Source organism: Adelges cooleyi, unplaced genomic scaffold, assembly GCF_023614345.1.
Source record: "Adelges cooleyi isolate 19-005CV unplaced genomic scaffold, UGA_ACOO_1.1 ACOO_flye_CR_arks_rails_tigmint_CR_PRNA_9, whole genome shotgun sequence".
In the NCBI taxonomy this organism is placed as follows: domain Eukaryota; kingdom Metazoa; phylum Arthropoda; class Insecta; order Hemiptera; family Adelgidae; genus Adelges; species Adelges cooleyi.
Window position 1 is genome coordinate 2,839,959 of NW_026096579.1, and position 22,097 is coordinate 2,862,055.

Sequence of the window (22,097 nt, forward strand, 5' to 3'; positions counted from 1 at the left end):
ATATATAATAACACGAAACAAATGTAGAATAATATTGTATATTTTATTTAGAATGGTAAAGAGTAAATTATTTTTAAAAGTAAACTGGTAACGGTATAGAATATAATATCCTATTTTAGTAAGTATATACGACTGTTCCATTTGTTGGAAAACATTTAAACAAGTGCCAATAGATCACTTATATATAATTATTTCATTACTAAGTTATTTTTACTATTCACCATTATTTTACTCATAATTTACAATTACAAACTTATTCTATATGTTATTTACAATTTTCTGTATTGTTTGCCCTCTGGGCGTTATCATCCTTATGATGAAGAAAATAAATAAATAAAAAGGTAGAGTATATTATGAGTTGTTCAAATTCTTATTCAAATAAGCCGTAAAATAATATTTAAACGAAGGATAATAGTCTTGTTATCGTTATCATTTTAGCATAATTTAACAGTAAAAAAGATAACTCTGGTTTATACGTACACTAATACTTATAATATTATGTATGTAAATTGTATATATCCATATGATAAATATGTATAGTACAAATGTCTTTTATTTTTCTATTCATTAAATCCAGATCTACATAATATTGTTCCCCTATATTTCTAAGCTATAGCTGTATCTGTATATGCACATAGTGCCAAAGTAAGACAAAATAGTCATGCAATAATAAATTTAATACAATTTTATATTAAGAAATATTTCGATAAATTAATAAAATGATAATAATATATGCATAATATTAATTAACATAGGTGGCTGTTGTATTGAAATTTGCATGTTATAATATATTAAATCAAAATAAATAATTATGGTAAAATATGAAGGACAAAGAAAAATGTCTTGTGTATAAATTTGTTTTATACTCTATTTTATAAATTTATTTAAAAAACAGATAGTAAGCAAACAAATAACAGTAATTGTACAGAATTTATGTTTTTTTAATTATACAGATTTAAATTGACTTACAGTATTATGATAATAAGGATAGAAAAATATGGTATTATGGGTTTGTTGAATTATCTTACAGATATTCCTTTATCAGATATAAAATTATTACCACTGAAATCGTTTTATCCATACTACTTTTAAAATAATTCAAGTAATACTTTTACTTTTTTATAGTTCTATATAAAAATCAAATTAAATTATTACAATTATTAAACTGCTTAGTGGCACGTTTTCCAAATTTAAGATTTTCTTATTTAGCGAGGGTTAGCATTAAAATAAAATCGACAAAATAGTATATGTAAATAACTGCATGTTACGATTATATAAATTTATAAATTATGAATACATACATAAAACGACCATATTTTTATGCCACGTGCAAAGTATTGGGAAAAATAACAATATTTATACTTTAAGAAATTAATTTTAAATTTAAATATAAAAAGCTTCAAATAACTTCAGCAAATATATATATATATACTCGTATATATATATACATGTATTTTTTTAAATTGCACTTTGTATTGCTGTAAACAGCTTACTAATTATAATACTATATATTTGAAAAAAAAAATACTTTCTTTTTAAAAAGACTTTATTGTTCATTGTTTTGTCGTTATTCCATGTTGTTTTTCTTGAATTTTTCCTTTTATAAACAATTGTCTATCTTTAATCGATATTTACTAAGAATTTTGATTTATTAAATTTGTGTTTTATGGGGAAAAATATAATGGAAATTCGATTGAAAAAAGTATTTCATTACTTATAAAAAAAACTATACAGTGCTCAGAAAAAAATATCGAGGAGTCTGTTTCTTAGACGACTTTTAACAACGGTAAATATAATTATTCCATAATAATATAATTACTATTGTTGTACACGAACGTCAACGGATCAACTTAAACGGATAAACCCTTTTTATTTTTCTTAATGTACTAAGAACATTAGTATTACTCACATTTGCATAATATAATACAACACGGGTTCCAGTAAGCGGTTCTATTAAAGTTAAAATTTAAAACTACCAAACGATATTGTAATATTATACATTTTTTAATAACTTTAGATAAATCTCTTACCGAGGCGTTTAGTGTAGGCAAAAAACGTCCACAAATCCGAACATGATAATAACAAAAGAAGAATCCATACATATTATTATTACCTATTATGTATTTTATATTGTAAGTACACGTCATTATTTTTTTTTTTTTTTTAATTATTCCAGCAAAATATTACGGCTTCATTATTAATTACGTTGTTATATATAGGTACATTTTACATACACTACTTTAATATCATATATATATATATGCCATTTGAAAGATTAAAGGTATACTTTTGCCTCTGATGTGATCGTTAAGCATGTCAAATAAAATTTCAATTAATGTCATTTGGACATTTTTGAACTAAATATGTGTATTTCGTTCGGATCTGGAGCATAGCAATATTGTAAAAGAGGTTTAAACTAGGCCTCTAGTTGAGATGTACATGATAATTCAGAGAGAGTTGGATTCATTTAAAAGCGCTGATAATTGTTTATTTCTCTTCTCATTGTTATTCCGATCCTAAAACTCGGAGTAAATTATTTCATAATATAGGCCACACAACTTAACAATTTAAATACAACTCTCTATTGGATGCTCGACTAATTAAGTGAAATAAGCTGACTTCCGTTTTATTAGGGTACAGTATTTTTTGTTTACACACAATGTAAACAAATATTATTATTTGTATATTAAATTAAATATTAATAATATCTATAAATACAAATTTTATTCGTTTTTAACTTATTTGTACTATTTGTTTACTATAAAATAAAAACGAATCCCTGTTCGATATACGCCAAACACAGAATACTACATAAATAAATCGGCTTTAAAATAAACTGTAATTTTGCAATGTACAGACCTAGAAAATAAATATTACAAGTTATTTTTTTTTTTACTTAAAGTACAACTTTAATATTTACTTTAAAACACATTTCATTCGTGTAAATCTTTATCGGCCCTCACAATTCATTTTTTTTTTTTTGCAACAAAATGCTTTTCCAGCTACATAGCAATAAAATATTTAAAAAAAAGCTAATAAGTTTTCAAAAAAAACTTCTTAGTTTCACATCAAAGCTAAAAAGTAAAACATTTTTTTTTCAAGCAGTAATTTAAACGTTAAAATTAAATATCTGTTGATTAAAAATTATTTATTGTACATCTGACATTATTAATAAAATGAGTTTTTTTTAGGAAAAATTAGTTTTATTAGAACAAATAATTTTCATTCTGTAAAAAAAAATCTCCAAACCAGGGAAGTCATATTTTATCTTAGTTAGGTTAGGTTGTCTTGTAAAATAAAAATTATCCATATAAAAAAAAAACTTAATAAATATTACGTTGAACTTAGGTACACAAAGTTGAAGTAGGTTAGGTAGACACTGCGCGAAATATTAAAAGTATAATATAATGTACATATCTAAATCTACATGTCAAATGCAAAATAAAAAAGACTAAGGATAATATTACCTGATTATTAATATGGTATTTCAAAAGGAAATATTATTTTATTAATTAGATGTACACAAAACATTTACAACTATTAAGTATTTTCTTTTCATTCTACAAAGTACAAAGTGTATAAGTAATTGCCATTAGGTACGGCGTAAAACATTTAAATACATAAAAATATCTTCTCATGATATAGTTGGTGTTTTCCTGATGTTCGAATTAACTTTTTACACAAACCTTCAACCTGTGTAACAACACAAAAGTACCAACCATAAATATCGCTTTGTTAAACAACGAATAAATAAACTATAATTACATTACTCGGGTTTTCATTTACAGGACTTTGAAGAAGTACTACTGTAATACTCAGCAAGTAAGTTTTATGTATTTTTTAAAGTACAATGGTAAATAACCATTTCGTGATTTGTTTAAGGATAGTAACAACGAATAGCTAACAAAAAAAAAGTTACTGGAATACACGTTTTTATCTAAAGCAACTAATAAAATAATTTATTAAATTACTATTTCGATTTCTTAAATCTGAAAACAAATAATATTTATATATTTTTTTAGAGTTTTAATAGTAAAATGTATAAAAGAAAAATTCTGTTATTTTGGAGAATTTGTACATTTTTACTATGTACCTAAAACTAAAACAAATTTATAATATTCATTAGGAATTGTCTTTTAAGTTAAACTAACAATAATTAACGCAAAATTCTTATGTTATTGTTTCGATTAAAACGCGAAATTATTTATTCTGAAGGCGCGTAATATAGGCAATATTAAAACAAGAACAACAAATAAAGAATAAAAACACAATAGGTAGACATTTTTTTTTTAATTTAAATTAAGACCGACTTAAAGTTATTAGTATTTATAAATGATTATTTATAAATTTGATGTCATAGTTTTCTAGTTTAAGTCGTATATTTGAAATGTAAAAGCTAATAGCATCAGTGACCAGGTGGTTGAACATCAAAATAAAACTGGAAACTCGAAGTTCTAAAGATAGCAATAATAATAATAACTTACTCTAGACATTTAGCCTTTAGGTACCATTAATTATTATTCGTAATTTTTTTAAAAATAATTATTTAAAGTGCCCGACAATGATTACACGCCTTTAATAAAATAACTATAATTCGATATAATTTAATTAATAATACTTGTATGGATTATTTTAATCTACTTCAGAATAATTGGGCATTATAAGAAGAGTTTTCAGATATTTCGGACGTTACAAGTTTCCTCTTTAATCATTATTATTATGGTCGGTATTTAATTATAATATGATTTATGTAGAACTCTAAATGAATTAAATTGATTTTATTCGTAACGGTTAAGATAGTTATAATAATTGCTTGTGTAATGAAAAATGTTCAAACGAAAATTCAATAAAGTCAATGTAAATAAAAAAGAAAGATTTTTTACCATCATTTTTTTTTTTTGTGGAAATAACGAGGCTTTTATAATTATGAATTTATGAATTCGAATAAAATAATAAATCATATTTTAAATAAATTAAGAAGGAAATTCTATTAAATGGTAATGAAGCGTTCATTTCCGGTAGACACACAACATTACAAAAAGGTTTATTATTGTTATTCTTCTAATTTCAAATAAAGTACAAAAAGACATTTTATAAAATTTATTATCCGAAACAGTGCTCGAATTTATTGTTTGAGAATCAACAATAATATTGCTGTAATATGGTTTATACTTTATAATTTATTATCTATCGCATAGTCGAGCTAAAACTAACAGTGTGATGCACATTATTTTTGCTTTAGGTAAAATATACACATTGAGTTACTTCTTAATTGAATAATATACCATAGGTACCATTTGATGTTCTTAAAACAAGTGTTAGCTATGTCGTGGTTTCTGTTAGACATATCTTATAAGTTCAATAAAAGCTGTTCGATTTTTGTAGAGTTTCTTACTTGTTATTAATTTGAGAATGTTGTGCAAAAAACACCATGAACGTAATAAGTAATTTTTATTAGCTTGTGCTATCATGTTATGATATTATTTAAATAATCGAATGAGAAACTCATTTTCAGAAAGAAAACCCCTATTTGTGTTTGGTATTGAATTCGAATTTTCAATCTTAGCCGCGAAAGTAGATGATTTATATTCTATTCACATAGCCTTGCATCCGTGTTCAGTAACCGAAAAATGAATTCTTTCTCCTTTACTAGGGTTTACAAATGGTAAATCAATTTTAGTTTCTCGTAGATTATTCCTACTCAGATAAGTTAAAATCCTATGAACATTTTAATAATAAGTTTAGGCAAAAATTCGGGTTTTTTTTGTCATATATCAAATGATATGATATTTAGACATTTTAAAATATTGTTGTTGTAAATTTTATTAATAAGATAACAAACTATTCAAATGCAGATTTGTTATTTGCATAACATTCGCCACATGCAATGTTGTAGAATGTGAATTTGCACGATATTATACATGATATATTATTTATAAATATTGAAAAACTACAGAAAAACGCTATAATACTAATATAAATGTAGATCACAGAGTATCCGTTATGATCAAAAATACATTTAATACTTATGCATTACCTATGTTTATGACAACGTAAGTTTAAAATCATTTTATTTGAAACCTATACTAAAAATATGTTGTTTTTATAACATATTTAAGTTTAATAAATATTAAAATGTTTATACGTTTACTAAGTTGTTGTTATATTACGTTTTACTGATTTACTTTGTACAAATATGTTAGCTATGTCGAACAAAACAAAATATATAAAATACTCTAGAAAATCAATGACTGATAAAACAACTAATTCTTAAAAAAAGCAAATATCAACAATATATATATTTTTTTTAAATTTAATATCAGCCAAATACATTTTACAACCAATATAACAAACATTCACGTAAAAACTTTTTATTATTACTTTTTTTTTTTACTGTGCTACTGTTACTAAAGAAGAAACAATTTAATGCGATTTCATCGATGCCAGATTACATGGTATAGACCCTAGTTGGTAATATTACATCAATATTTTTATATTTTATGCAGCGTGATTAAAATGTTACTTTGCCAACTGCCGGCTAAATCAGTTACTTCATACCCAAACTTGCTGATTAAATGCTATTTGATTTCCGCTATATTTATAAATCATAATATGTTACTATTTGTAATAGCCTTAGATTACATTTTTTACCATAACTGTAAGAACTAAGCACATTTTTTGTATTCATAAACCTGTGTACTCAGCGATATAATACGGTTGTCACGCACAGTGAAATGTAATCTTCTTTTAAGGGTCCATCCGATTACCTACTAATGTATATTAATAAATTCCTATTATTTTATATTGAGTTAAGTCCAATCCATAGATACCGGTCGCACTTCTTTACGGCTTTCCCAAAGTTTTTACCTTGGGCATGATCTTATACAAATATTGGAAAATTATATTATTATTATCTTTTTGCAGGCGATTCGGCTTTGACCAGGATATCATATTAATGCAGTCTCGCATTAAAGTAGGTATTTTACTCTTTCATCAAATCTGAAATGGACAACGACGATAAAATCTTTCACTTATTTATAAAAAACTGACTATTTCTAAGAAATCCACGTTTATGCAATTAAAAATATTGTATTTGATTTCATTATATTTTGAGAAAACGTTAACAAAAAATTGTCAAAAAAACTATTGCCAAATATGGCAAAAATGAACTAAAATAACTTTTATGATTTATCAAAAAAGTAAAACAATCATTCTAATATTATGATGATTAAATATACAGTTCATTCCAGTGTAATATCAATTTGATACGAAAATGAAAAAAAAGTATAAACTAATTTCTCTCAATGCGGCAATTAATAACATAACTTAAAATTTCCATCACAATACAAAATTATTAACAATTAGATTAATATTATACACTATTTTATACATACAAATACTTAGTCAGCAATAAATATGTGTCAATATAATACAAAAATAGTGAGGCTATTTTATGAAAAACTCGGTTTATAAAAAATAATATCGAAAGGTAACGTTAATTAGACTTTTAATTTTAATACAACATAATAATTATAATCAAAGCGATTAAACCTAATATTTTTTAAGTATAAATCAAACCTTACCAGTTCAACTTCACCTTTTTACTAATTTATATTATTATCGGGTGTGGCACATGAATATGATTTTTTATCTTAACCCTTTTTTTATGAAAAGTACCAATTCTCTCCACGTAGAATTTTAATTCGCTTTTTGTTTCCAACACACAATTGATCCCCTAAATTCGTTATTACGGATAAGATAAATAAATACAGTAAACTTAAGCTCATTGTGTATAATCTTACTACAAAGTAACGTTACAGGATTATTCGATAATCTCTTTAATACAGATATAAATTGGCTTGAGCCTAGTTGATCGTTTTAGGTCATAGTTATCTAATGATTATGTATACCCATCGATTATTTACGATAAAATAGTGCATGCATTTTATATAATAACCTATTATGGGTATTTTTAAACAATCAAGCGTTTTGGATACTTAATGAACATATAATTAAGTACGGTAATTAATTATGTCCCAGCTCTGTCAATTTCTGTCCTCGAGCCATTCTTCATCATTAAGTTTCATCCCTCTGAATGAATTACTAAAATGCTAGTTTGTTTCAGACCGAATTGCTTGACATTAAATCATTATTATCATTGAAATGGAATCGTGAAAAATAATTTTAATTATTGTAAATTGCATTAAGAATAACTGCTTAGGTCGTGTCTCGCCGTTTTTAATAAAATATAACAATTTTATATAAATAGATTCTTATTAGACCCGTTTAGTTTTATTTTAACTTACACTGAAACATATTATTATGGATCAATCAAAAATATAAAGTTTGCTATAGAAGACAAAACACTTGAACTGAAGCTAATTAAGAGCTATTTAGTTACAGGTATGTATTATACGATTTTTAAAAGTTTCTTGGCCAAAAAAAAGAAACATTAAAATAAATAGTTAAACATTTTATACGATACCTGCCAAGTAAACAACACATTTACTCCATAGATAATTCAGAAAAGTAATTATAAATTTCATTAATTTAAACTTTAAATCCTATTACGTTTCTTATCTTTTTAAAAATATGTTAAACTGTTTGTCCCGAAGACATGAGTTTAATTACAAACTTTTTAAATAGATAATACTAATTTAAATTCGTAGTGACCTTAAAAAAAATTAAATACTTAAAACTAACCTTATTTAGATCAAATATAATTACGTTTTTTACTTTAGACTATATCTGTTTAGTAGGTAGTAATTGTAGGTGTTTTCAATGGATTTATGTGAGCAATCTATTTTTCAATATTACTTTGTCCAAAGAAAATGAACTAAAATATTACAGTATTTAGTCATTAAATAGTTTTTTTACACAAATTATTTCACTTGTATGACGTATGTAATAAATGGACTCTCTATTTGTCTTTTCTTTTAGTGTAAAATATAAAATAAAAAAGTGATTTATTTCTACTAATTATGCCTTATAATGTATTACATATTATATAATATAAATACATAGTTAAAAATATAGAAATGTTTACTTTTTTAAATACTCGATAATGGATTTGGCTATCATATACTTTGAATATTATATAAATGTTCTTACATTTGATCATCTTCCAATTATCATATTATTTGGTGATAAACTATGTCAAGTTTTTTTGTTCATCCATTATGTATTATAATAAATCATTTGCATATGTAGCGGTAATGGAACCTTGTATATGTTGTACTCAATCATCGAGGATAACTTAATTGACAACTCACAGTTCCCATAAGGGTTCATTGCGAAGTTTGCCCTTCAAACAGACCCTAATGTGGTTTCCATTAAACTGTAATAATATGCGATAGAGACGAGCCACTGCCAACACAACCACTTTAAATTATAAATCAGTTCGGTGTTTATATAATAGGTACACTAAGTTATTAGTACATTATCGATGTCACTCGCACAAACATAATTATATAGTAATTAATAGTAAATTGGTTAAAACACATTTTGATTACGAAATTTTATTTTTTAAGGGAAAGGGTTTATGATACATTTTTGGATTGTTAAAGTTTATCGACAGTACTTTATCTAAAGTATATTCTAGACAAATTTAGAACAAATCTGACAATTTTTTTTAAAAAACTATAGCGTGCCGTAATTTTTTAAGTTGGAAAATAGGTATGTACATTTCTTGAAGTGTTTTTTTCGATTTTAAGGGAGGACTAGTTAACTTTCTAAATGTTTGCCCCAATAAAGTATTGTTCAGGTACAATTTCTGATAAACGGACTTGCTACTCGAAGAAAACGGTTCAGCTGGTTAGAAATATCGGTTGGTCCGGATAAAAACAATTTTTTTTTTAAATAAATCCTTATAAAAACAATATATTCTCTGCTAAACGTTGAAGCTAAAATGATAACCTTAATTAAAATTAATAAATGCATAATTATCATTTTTTTCGTTTGGAATAACTTTAAGTGTATATTTTTGTATAGACACGTTTAACGTCGTTACTGACTTTTTCTAAGGAAGAGGTTACTTAACGAATAAAATTATATTAATAATGCAATTGATAATTATCATTATACTATGTCAATTACGCTGTATACATACTTAAGCTTAACTACTTAATTATTTTAATATCTATGATGGTGTTTTGTAAAAGAAAATGAAAATCTACATTATGGTGTTTCAAATTGCGTGCGAAGAAAAACAATTACAATGGTTTTGTTCGATAAAAGGTTTTACATAGCAATGCAATGCGAACGTTAACGTGTTGGCTATAGTTAAAATTAAAAGTTTCGACAAATTAGACATGTGTAAATAATAGATACAATAATATCAAGTAATCCCACAATAACACAGAACAAATAATAATACTGTAATCACAATGTACCATGTGCGGTGGAAAAGTACGCACGCATACTTGTCACATGCCTCTGATGAATTTTGACAGTAAGATGAAATGACGGGCGAGTTCTTCGCTTGTGTAAATCCAACCGCCCCCCCCCCCCCCAAGTAGGGTGAAACGTGAATTTATAATATAATTGTAAATTCCAATTTTACAAAGCAACACATAAGTGTAGCGTTGTCAAAATTTCTTAGAAGTACTCAATCACATGAGGGTACACGTCGGAAGTTTACCATTCAGTCTAATTTTCACATATTACTTATTAGTAGACTAACGTAGTATGTATTTCCTACGAAACGTGACATGATGGGTGTACAGTATTGTCGTACATGTTATTTTGTTCCCATATTACAGAGAAACCTATATTGATATTGAATATTTTGCTTCAATGACTATTATATTTTCCACCGCAGACTTTTCTGAGAAACTGAACACTTTTAGGGTAAAATACATTAGTCATTATATATATATATATATATATATATATATATTAATGATTAAGACACTATCTAAAGTTTGACATTGTTAAAAACCAACTTCGCAAGCCTCTATCCTGACTCGACTTAGTTAGAGATTAATATTAATTAACTTTATATAATTTTTGAACATTATGAAATAATGTCAAACAACGAGAGTTTTTTCTTTTATATAACTATACTGTTATCGTTTATTACTGACTTTCATTATAAATAATATTGTATTAATAGTGATTGAACAAAATTATAATTATAAGAATTTATATAAAATAATAATTTTTACACGAATATTAAATATAAGTGTTATGTAACAATACCGAAAACATTTATTAGTTAGAAGTGAAATAGCGTTTACTTAACTACCGTTTAAAAGTATAATAGCGGCGTCGATCGTGTGGTGCGGTCCAATTAAGTTAAAGGGAGATGATATTATTAATATTTATATTTGTCAAGTTAACAAAAAAAATAACATTATAAGCGGAAATGGAGTAATATGATGGGGAAATGGGAACTAAAAAAGAAGTTCTATCTGACGACGACGAAGACGAGTATATGGACAGTTCGGCAACAGGTATGTAAACCTATAGTGTTGTTCCTGTTCAAAATTAAGGTATCAATATAAAAATCCCAATACCTGAAAATTATGACAAATTCACAAATTTAGTAAATAACACATCAAAACAAAATATACAAAGAAGATGCAGAACGCAATATATCTCGGGAATGAGGACAGAGAACAAGGAGCTACTAGAAGATTACATTAGCCAATTTAACGATGATCCCTTTGGCTGTGCCGAAGAAACAATTACCACCGGAGAAATTTGAATGGCAAAGCTATTAGAACTTCGGATAACAAACCAAAATATGGCTATTAGAAATGTACTATTATTCTAATGTTCTATTATTCATTTTTGCGAATAATAAAATATTTACTATTTTTTTTTAATTGGTTAATATAAATAAAAAACTAATTATCAAGTACCCGATGACGTTTTAGTTTCTATTCTATATACCACACCACAAGTGTCGGAGAAAAGAGACATCCGAGTGACATTTTCATTTAATGTGCTCGAAAATCAGTCCAAACATTACAGCAGGCTTTGTTGGGCAATGTTTCTTAATAATATAATATTATTTGTAATGGAGCCCAGGGTATAGGAGGATTTTAGGGCTAGATCAGTAATAATTAAACACAACTTTTCGACGATTTTCTGTTTTTATTAAACATAAGAATAAAACAACGATAACGTGGGTTCTCTAAGAAATTACTCAAGTGGGGTCCGGTATCCACAGATTCGCATCAAAGCGTTTTTGCATCGATCCCTCTTTGGCAATTTCTTATTGTGCCGGTTTGAACTGTGCTTAGTTAAGAATGTTCTGGTTTTTGCTGTGCTGAATTCTTACTATTTCCAGAACCGCATCATAGCGTTAGATTGTTTTAAAACACATTCGGATTTAATAACGTTAATGATTATTGATTAAAAAAGTAAAAAACGCTGTTTTTTTACTATAGTTGTTTTAGGAAAAATGTATAAAAAAAACTTTACCTATTTCTGTATAGTGTTGTACATTGCGATGTGTCAATTAATGACTGTGTAAGCTGAAATCTTATCTTGCGTTATTTAAATTGCTCGAGAACATTGCTGAAACGTATAGTAAGCGAACACCTCAAAAAGCAAATCTCAAAGTGTAGGTATTTTCGGGATAGTTTACTAAAGCAGAGTTTCGTTTTACAACAATAGATTATACACATAAAGGCAAAACTTGAAATAAACTACATCATCATAGTAGTATGGTTGTGTACGATATCATGTTATACCTACATCAGTGTTACATTATATCTGGAGAAAATTACTAACAACAAGATGTATAAAACGTTTACACTTATCATTTTTCCAGAGCAATTAACGTAAATACAAAGTGAACCTATACCATTATGATTCTATATATATGCTTTGCGAAAAGCAAAAATATACTTGTTGTCGGCATTTTCCAAAATCGAGTGATTTTTAAACAGTTGAGACCTGCAACATCTCTGTAAGTATGACTAAAATGTAATGCGACTTTGTAGTCGGCCGACAACAGGTTCCTTTTCGCTTTTTGCATCACATATATGGAATTTTAAGCGCAATAGTATTTTTATTAGTCTTCAGCTATAGTGAAGAACAACTCCGAAGAAAATATACATTCCGAACTTTATTATTTGATTTGTATATAGTATGTGACTTGAATTGTTATTTTTATTTATTTGAATTTCCAAAAATGTTTTAGAGTGATATTGCTTTATATTGGTTTTCAGTACGATGGAATGTAAAGTATTTATATGTTTTTTTTTATTTTACTGTATCACTTGACGTTCAACATTTTGCCATACTTAAAATAGCTAAATACTCTACAAAAATGTGAAAAGCCTTTCCTCATTTCGAAATATTTCATTTTTGCAGTATTATATCGCAATATTACAGTAAACATAAAAAAAAATCCGTACAGACACTGTTTTTTTTTTTATTATTATAAAATCACATATTATTTTTCACCTTCGTTGGAATTTAACTGCAATTTTAAAATACTGAAATTATTTATTGAAAACATCTTTAAGTTGTACTATAGACTACAATACATATAATTAATAATATCAATGCAAATTGGTAGCCAAATAGTAATTTCAAGAAAAAAAATTATAAAATATGTATAAAAATTAAACTTTATGGAGTTTTAACAATTATAAAATAACAATTTTACGCATACATTTAGACTGTATTAATTCAGTAGTTAAAAATGTGTTGCAATGTTTTCAGAGAAATGTCGTTTTACTAACAATATAACTATATAATAGTTATTTGAATTAAATTTATGAAAAACATTTTAGTTAATATAAAAATTTACTATCGCAATTTCTAACTTTATTTATGTTATTTTATAAGGAACCTAATAGTATATTAAAGCTGTATCATGAAACTAATTAATTTGGTTAATGAGGTTAATAAACTTTTCAGACTTTACCTATTTCCTGCTAGGAAAAAAAAGTAAAATATGTTGTTCTATTTATTATAATTGTCATTCAGTTTTGAATCAATAAAGGAGTCGTATCATAAACTGTCATCATTATAATAACCAAGAAAAGGATTTATTTGTATTAATCATTAAAATGTAAAATTATTATATTTTCGACTCCGAATTAAAACTATAAAACATGAGTGAATGAAACTAAACACTTTAAAATGTTGTTTATATATTGTTATGCAAAATATGTTAAATCTTAACTGCTATATAAGATAAACAAAAATAACACAGCAAGCCTAAACTTACAACGCATTAAGAGAAACTTTCTGAAGGATGTTTTTAAATAAAATATTCTAGCCTAAAAAAATTCTCAATTATCCAAAAATAGTTTTTAAAAAATTTAAACGACCCTTACAACACTATGATCACCGGTATATTTTTATAGGAAACTCTCATTTTAATCCTAAATTATTTTTAATTTTACCAAGTTCCTAGGAGTCTTTTTGGAGTGGACGTGCAGAGACAATAAAGAGAGTGGCTTAGGAACTCCTTGAGAATCATATGTCTCCCAGTTTGGACTTTTCTGGATATACAATGGATGCGTATTTACTGTGAAGGAAGTAAACAGAGGGAAAAGTTGAAAGTTTGTAACTTTCACGAGTCAACAAAGCCACAATAAATCTACTGATGTCTGTAACTTGACTGGTTAACTAACATTGAATAATAATCTTATAGCAGTAAAACATTTAGATCAACCTAAAATCAACGTGATTCGACTTGACGGAGCGATATATTATAGCGATATATTAGCGGCTTCAGGTAACAATAATTACATTTTAAAAAACAAATACAACATTGTGGTAATAGTATATTAGCTATACTCATGTATAACCTCTGATAGTGTAAGCGGTGGCATGGCTAATTAACTCGCGCGTGAATCCCAACAACAATACGCGTTCAACTATATCATTGTAACGCTTTATTTGATCAAACTGTGATGATTGATTTATTTCCACTAATTTTTTTGGCGATCGATTGATTAATGTTTACTTTTTTGGTCGGACGATTAAATAATATTTAGTCAGTCACATATTTCAATCGAAACGTGGTGAATAATATCATTTCAACTACCGCGGTGACCTCGAAATGCTCGATGGATCATCGATTAATCGAAAATCAAGTGATTGATGACCAACGCCGTTCTAAATTACGTTGTTGCGAAAATTTGCCTACACCGAACGCCTTAATATGGACCGGTAGCGCGCGTGTGGCTTCTGTGTTGTTATTTTGTGGTTTTCTCCTAACGCGTCCGAGCAATACCGACGAGAGCTCGACGGAAAGACGTACAACGCACGTCGTCAGTGGATTATACACGTGAGCCGAGACCGAACAAAAGCGACGACCCGCGTCCACGCGTTAAGAACTGTCGTCGGTTCGGTTGGGATTGAGCGCAAACTCGTAATTGCACTTACAGCGTGTGTCGTTTTTCTAACATTATAAGCTTTAATCTCCAATGTACACACTTATATACATGTATACATACACCCAGGGACACGTCTGGACCGCGACCGGCTCGGCACAAAGTGCCACACACACACACAAACACCGGCCCGGCTAAGTGGGCGTTTTAATTTGTCACATCGGTCGTGAACGGTTTTCTAAAATCCTGGTAGGACCAGCTGCTGGCTGTTGCCGCTGACCGTTTTCCACGGTACACGGAGACGCGGTCAAAGGACGTTCAAAGGCGACCAACGCGGGGCCAAAGCGAACGACCGTGGACAAAAGTGATCCGTCGCGCCCAGCAAGGTACATAACACGACTGCGTTATAACCGCGTACACGGTACACACTACGCTGCCCTTGTTGCATTGTGCGTGTCGCTACCGACGGTGCTTTAGTATCGCGCCGCCACCGCACCGAACGGACTTGCCATTACAACGTTCACGCCGCCGATGCCGTGTCGCGCCCGCCGCTGTTAGGGTCCGTCCGTCACGTGCTACTGTCCGCCGTCTCTCTGCAACACCGTTGGCGTGTCCGCCGTTGAGGTATTTTGAAATTATGTATTTTTCGCTTCTTAGACACCCCCCTCCCCCCCCCTCGACCCTCTGTAAACGAACGAGCAACGTAGATATTTTACACTATCGTCAGGGCACACCGAAGAAATCATAATAAATATTATCTATACATGACTAACGTTCGAAAACGTATTCGACTACCAATTTTGGTCGACTGCGCCGTGTCGATTTTCGAATAACTAATCAATTATTAATCGCCAAATCACAGTGACAAACGATAAAAATTAAAAAAATATTTATGGAATTTTAGCGATCGACGATCATTTCTACTTATGCCTTCGGGGACAAACAAGTGCGGGAAAAAAGAAATGTACTATACATACAAGTTGTTATGAAATTAAGTTATATAAATGTTTAGCATTATTTTCAAATTTGTTTAAGATTTGTTGTTAGTTTAACTTATGGGGTGTACTAAACCCCAACACACTAAGGACGGGAAAAACTGGCAACACACTAACCAAGGGTCAACGATTATAATATTATTTATTTATTTCGTAAGTATATCCGTAATAAAAATAAAATAACACTCGAACACTACGGTCTTCGTGTTGTTGTTTATCAATGATAATGTCCGTACATTTTAATTTCTATTATTCCAGAACGCGATTGAATTTGAAGTACATGTTTTAAAATAAAAAAGTAGTTTTTTCGTCTAATATTTAGAAAACTTTTAGCGATCGAAAACGTCGAGAGATACGAGAAAAACAACACATCATTTTTAGAACTACTATAAATAATAAAATATAACCATTTATTGTTACTAGAACTTTTTTAAATAATTTATATACAATAAATACAACGCTTAAAAAATGGACTTATTTCCGCTTTTACTCTGTTTCTTTGACTATTTTGTTACTTATTTTATACAAAACAAAAAACAATATAAATGAATATAAACACAAAAATTTACCATTCGCGTTGAAATTCAGAACTGATTGACAATTAAAAACGATACGCTTGTATCTGAATTCTAAGAATTTCAATTGTTAGTATTGCGGTGATGTTTACCGTTGACACTAAAATATTAACATCAAAAAATTACAATTTCGTATGATAATGGATGAATAAATAAATTGTGATTTGAATTTTTAATCAAAAGCTTTTTTTTTTTTTGTTTTACAATGTCGGAATTAATTAATTTCATTTAATAATCATATTTTAACAATGTAATAATTTATAAAGTAAGGTTGAATAATTAGTTATAAATTTGCATATTAAATACTCATGAACAAGCTACGATTGTTTTTTTACTTTACAATTCAGATTAAATTAAAAACAGCTTGTAACGAATATGTTTCACAAGACGGCAATTTTTAACCGGAATCGTAACTTTTAATGTCTTTTATTCACTTAGTTTTGTTTTCATTATATTAAAATATATTGTATTAGTACATAAATTATTATTGGTAATTATTTATGCGACTGAGAAATAAATATGAACATATTATATAATAACCAGTCATGGTTTACTCAGAAACGATTAATTACACCTTTTAATTAATATAAATAAACTAATTACCTTGTATTTATAAATAAATTATTTTTATTAGCTGACCATTACTTTGGAAATAATTTGAGGAATATAACTTAACATGGAATTTGAAGATTGCTTTAATTTTATTTTCTAGATAATTAAAAAAAATAAACGTAATCTTTGAGGATATTATTTAATAATTGCTAATTCGTTGAGATATAAAATTAGAAATTTCAGTTTTAGCTTAGAAAATTATAGGTACTTACAGAACTGTAGTTAGTTTTCAAAATAGTTCTGTTGGTTTTTTTTAACAAACTAGTGTCTAGTGCTGCGGTAGTATTTTAATATAGCGTCAAAATGTTTTTGAAGAAAAATAGTCGGTACAGTAATAACTTCTTTTATAGTTTTGAAGTGTTTGAACGCTTAACACTCTGGCTAAATCGTGAATATATTATAACAGCCACATATTACAAAATAAACAAATAAAACAGTGAACGGTAGAGATAAAGAAATAAAGAGGAAATCCAAACGGCCGTGCACTAGCTTTGTAGTACAATAAAATCATATTTGATCATTTTAGCGGGAAATGTGACAAAATTAAAATTTCGACTTTTAATAAACAGCATTAGTGTTTTTATTTTAAATTGTAAATATTTCACGATGTTATAATACCGGTACTCATATATTTGCATTAATTGTATTTGGAAAACAGATACTACATAAATGATACTAAACAAACTGAATGTATAGTAATATCCACTGATATATTACTCATTCAGTTATATTTGCATATAAGTAAGAGCCATTTTAAACAAGTATTATAAAATCATGTTAGCATTACATCCACGGGTGCATTTTGTTTATTTACAAGCTCATATAATCATTTTTTATGTTTCTCCCTGTAGATTAGCTGCAAGAGTTCGGTAACTTTTGTCCAGTGGTCAAAACACATTATGTTTAGCGTTATTATGTATATTTTAAAACATTCAATTTTTAGCGTAAAATAATTTATTTACATAATTAATGTTTGATTTCCTCATAATGACCCTATAATCAAAATTATATTTAAGAACTCACTCGAGAAACATAAAAAACTTTTTTTTAAATATCATTAAAAATAGATTTCCTTGCTACAGCCCATAAAAATAAGACACTTATAATGTAAGGCTTCATCATTTTATACTTAAGAGCCATGTAATTTGAATGAAAAACTAATAATACGTCTATCTAAACTTGTGTTTCCAAATCGTTTCGTTATAAATTTAATTTAGGTCTTCAAAAAAAAAAAAAAAATTATAGATAAAAAAATTGACACTTTTCATACGTGTGCTCTTTTTATAGCAATCCCGTGACATTCCGTATCAAATAAGTAAATAACTGAATTCAAATTACAATTATGTCATCTTTGATACATTTAAATATGGCATGCTAATATCTATAATAATAATATCATATATTTAACGATACTGTATAAACAAATGATATCTATACCGAATAATGAATATACACAATAGTTATGGACGATGCATAGAAACACCTGACAAAAACAATAATATATTTCACGGATGAAAATATTAAAAAAAAAAGCACAGGAAAATAATAAACGTCCTATATTTTATTTCAAATATATTATACATATAATATCCGACATTTTATATTTTTGTTGAAATGTCAATAACACTTTATTCCCATTATAGCCGTTCGAGTTGTTTTGGTTTCTAGTAATAACTGTAAATGTAATAACTAAAAGTTACAAAAACAAAATAATTAAGAAGAATATTTTATTAAAAAAAATGATTACTATACAGAGTAATTCATTGTAAGCCCCCAATAGTCATAACAGATGACTTAGATAAAATGTTATATATATATGCTACAAGTTTTTACAATTACAGTTGTCTAATGTTACATGTGTAACTACGTATAAGGTTCCATTGCTGATGAAAAACGTCATTCGCAATAGACGCTATTGATTTTTACCACAAATAATATCCTACATACCTATGTATATAAATACAATAATTGTAAAGCTGTACAATATCTTTACTTAATCTTTCCAAATACATTTGTTTTTTAACAAAGCATTATGATAAACATGTAAGAACAGATTAATTAATTATTATTATCTAAACCACTGTAATGACAATACATTATAATTTATAACGATAGTTAAAAAAAAAATAATATTCCACAACTGTTAGTATTATTCTTTTAGTTAATATGTAATTTGCATAAAACTAATAAGAAGTACGGTAAATCGGTTAGAAAAATACTTATTTAAATTTTTATTCGAGGTAGTCTTCATCGAATATTTAAAAAAAACATTTATAATATTTTAATTTATAACTTAGCTGCACGAAAACCATTATTTCTTGAAATATTCCTGCTTATTTTTCAGTGTTATAAAGAACGTAATTTATTTTACAAAAATTAATATAATTTAATAAACTCACATTTTTAAGTTGTAAATTATCTTGCAATCTTCAATTTTATTTTTTGTTTTAAACATATTTGATCCAGTTTATATTTTTCAATTATTGTTATACTTCCTAACTTAAATAAACTTGTTTGATTCCTCAAGATAAATTAAAATAGGTTAATTCAAATAAAACTTTCAGTTTTAACGGAAATCCTAGTTCGAATACACCTAAACAATTCAAGTTTTCAATATTTTTGTATCAGTTATTGCTCTGCTATATTACCAAAGATAATATAAAAAAAAAACACCAATTGAGTACATACTTAACTGAGAATTTTAGTAACATAAATTTATAACTATTTTTATATCCAACAAAAAAAATGTAGAGTACTTAATTATAGTTTCATCGAACCTTATAGAATCCTGAAAGAAATGGTAACATAAGACCAAGCAAATAAATATAATATTTAACTAAAAATTAAATTTTTTAAATTTCAAAAGGGCTTTTGAATACATAGTCATATACTTATTTATAAATATTATTATATAGTCTTCGATATTCTAAAATTGTTAATTATTTAAAAATCTATATTAAATATTACATTGAGGTATAATATTCTGTACTTGGACAATGAAGTATTGCGCATACCTTTGCAAGGTATTATTAAATATACACATTTTATAGCCTAGTAACTAAGTGGAAAGGAAGAAATGAGAAATTCCAAATTTAAAATCGATAAAGCGGAAAGGGGGGGGGCAAGGTTTTAATCAGATTATAATGGTCGGTACTATCCATTTATTTTGTTGAAAACAATGACGATATTACATTATAATTAATTTAATGGAAATAGTTCTTGAATTTTGCTACATAGTTGTATTATAAATTGTACGTTTTTTAGTTACTTAAGTTAGGATAGGTAGCTTCATACTAAGTTCTTTTAAATGATAGTTAAGCAAACTTGTAGCTCATTAAATGCAACAATATACTATTAGCAATGTTGAATTGAATTAAAAGCCTAATTATTTCAATTACTAGATAATTAATTTACAATTTTGTGCTCCATTGTTTATGTATAATTTCGTGCACATAAAGCTTCAAGAATTAATCTTAGCTTGGTCCCCCTTGCTTCCCGTTAGTTAGTTATGTGCACAGAGAAAATATCTTAAGTTATTTGTTGTATCTTTTTTATATTTATATGCGAATAAAAAAAACCCAAATAAATAATAAATATTAATGCAGGCCAGAATATTGTTGATTTATACACATTGTTACTATAAAAGAATTTCATTCTCAAACTTCCTTGATTTTAATTGTTTTTGTCGGTTTTTTTTATAGAACAAAAATACGTTAGAACTTTAAACAATCACTTTTTTAACAAACAAAAAAATAAATCTCACTCCATTTTTTATCTGATTATTATTTATATTTTTTTCGACTTAACGAGGCTCTGTTAAATGACTTATTCGACATGAAATGAATTGTTTCCAAAAATTATATGCAGCAAAGCCAAATTATTATTTTTCAAACAAGTGTTGATTTATTCGATAGTTTTTAATAGGTAATCAAATTTATATTTTTAAGACGTTGAGTATTGATTATTATTTTTTTATGTGTTTAGGGGGTAATAAAGACAATTTTTAACAAAATATTTTCTCGACATTATTTTATATATTATAAAAATATGTGATGTAATATTATGTCAATTTGTAAGAGTAAATAAATAACATAAAATGGCGCGTATTAGCTTGCCCCGAAATCTATTTTGCTATTATCTAGCTATAGCATTTTTGATTAACAACTAAGTTTACTTGCCCAACGGTTTCAATAATTTATTGTATTTTAATTATATTTTTTATACAATTATGAAACTTCTTTGTAAGATTTTACGGAACTGTCGGATTATAGTTTTTAAAATTATTTTACTACATTAAAAATCACTCCGAAAGACACTTAAATATCATGCTTTAACAAGATTTTACAGCTTAAGAATAAAATGAAATTTTCGGGGATCGTTTGAGCAAAATACATTAAACTTATAATGTAAAAAATAAATGTGATAAATATTGAAGCCACGAGAGATTACTTCAAACCGATTTTTAGCATATCCCCTTAAATGTATTTGTTTTTTCTTTAGTTGTTGACTTTTTTTATAAACTCTATTACAGTGAACATGATAATTTCATTTTTACTTATTATAAAAAAGTGCATTATCATATAATTCCGCGTCTACCAAAACGTCTTCAA

The 22,097-nt window shown here is 27.0% G+C and overlaps 1 protein-coding gene across 3 annotated transcripts in view; it reads left to right on the plus strand.

Annotated features, from left to right (window-relative positions):
• The first annotated feature begins 15,773 nt into the window (after positions 1–15,773).
• The window catches only part of LOC126846776 (uncharacterized), a 67,919-nt gene continuing 61,595 nt past the window's right edge, over positions 15,774–22,097 (plus strand). For all 3 annotated transcript variants that reach the window (XM_050586564.1, XM_050586563.1, XM_050586566.1), the window contains exon 1: positions 15,774–15,929. The gene's annotated coding sequence lies outside the window, so the exon portion shown is untranslated. The remainder of the gene's footprint in view (positions 15,930–22,097) is intronic.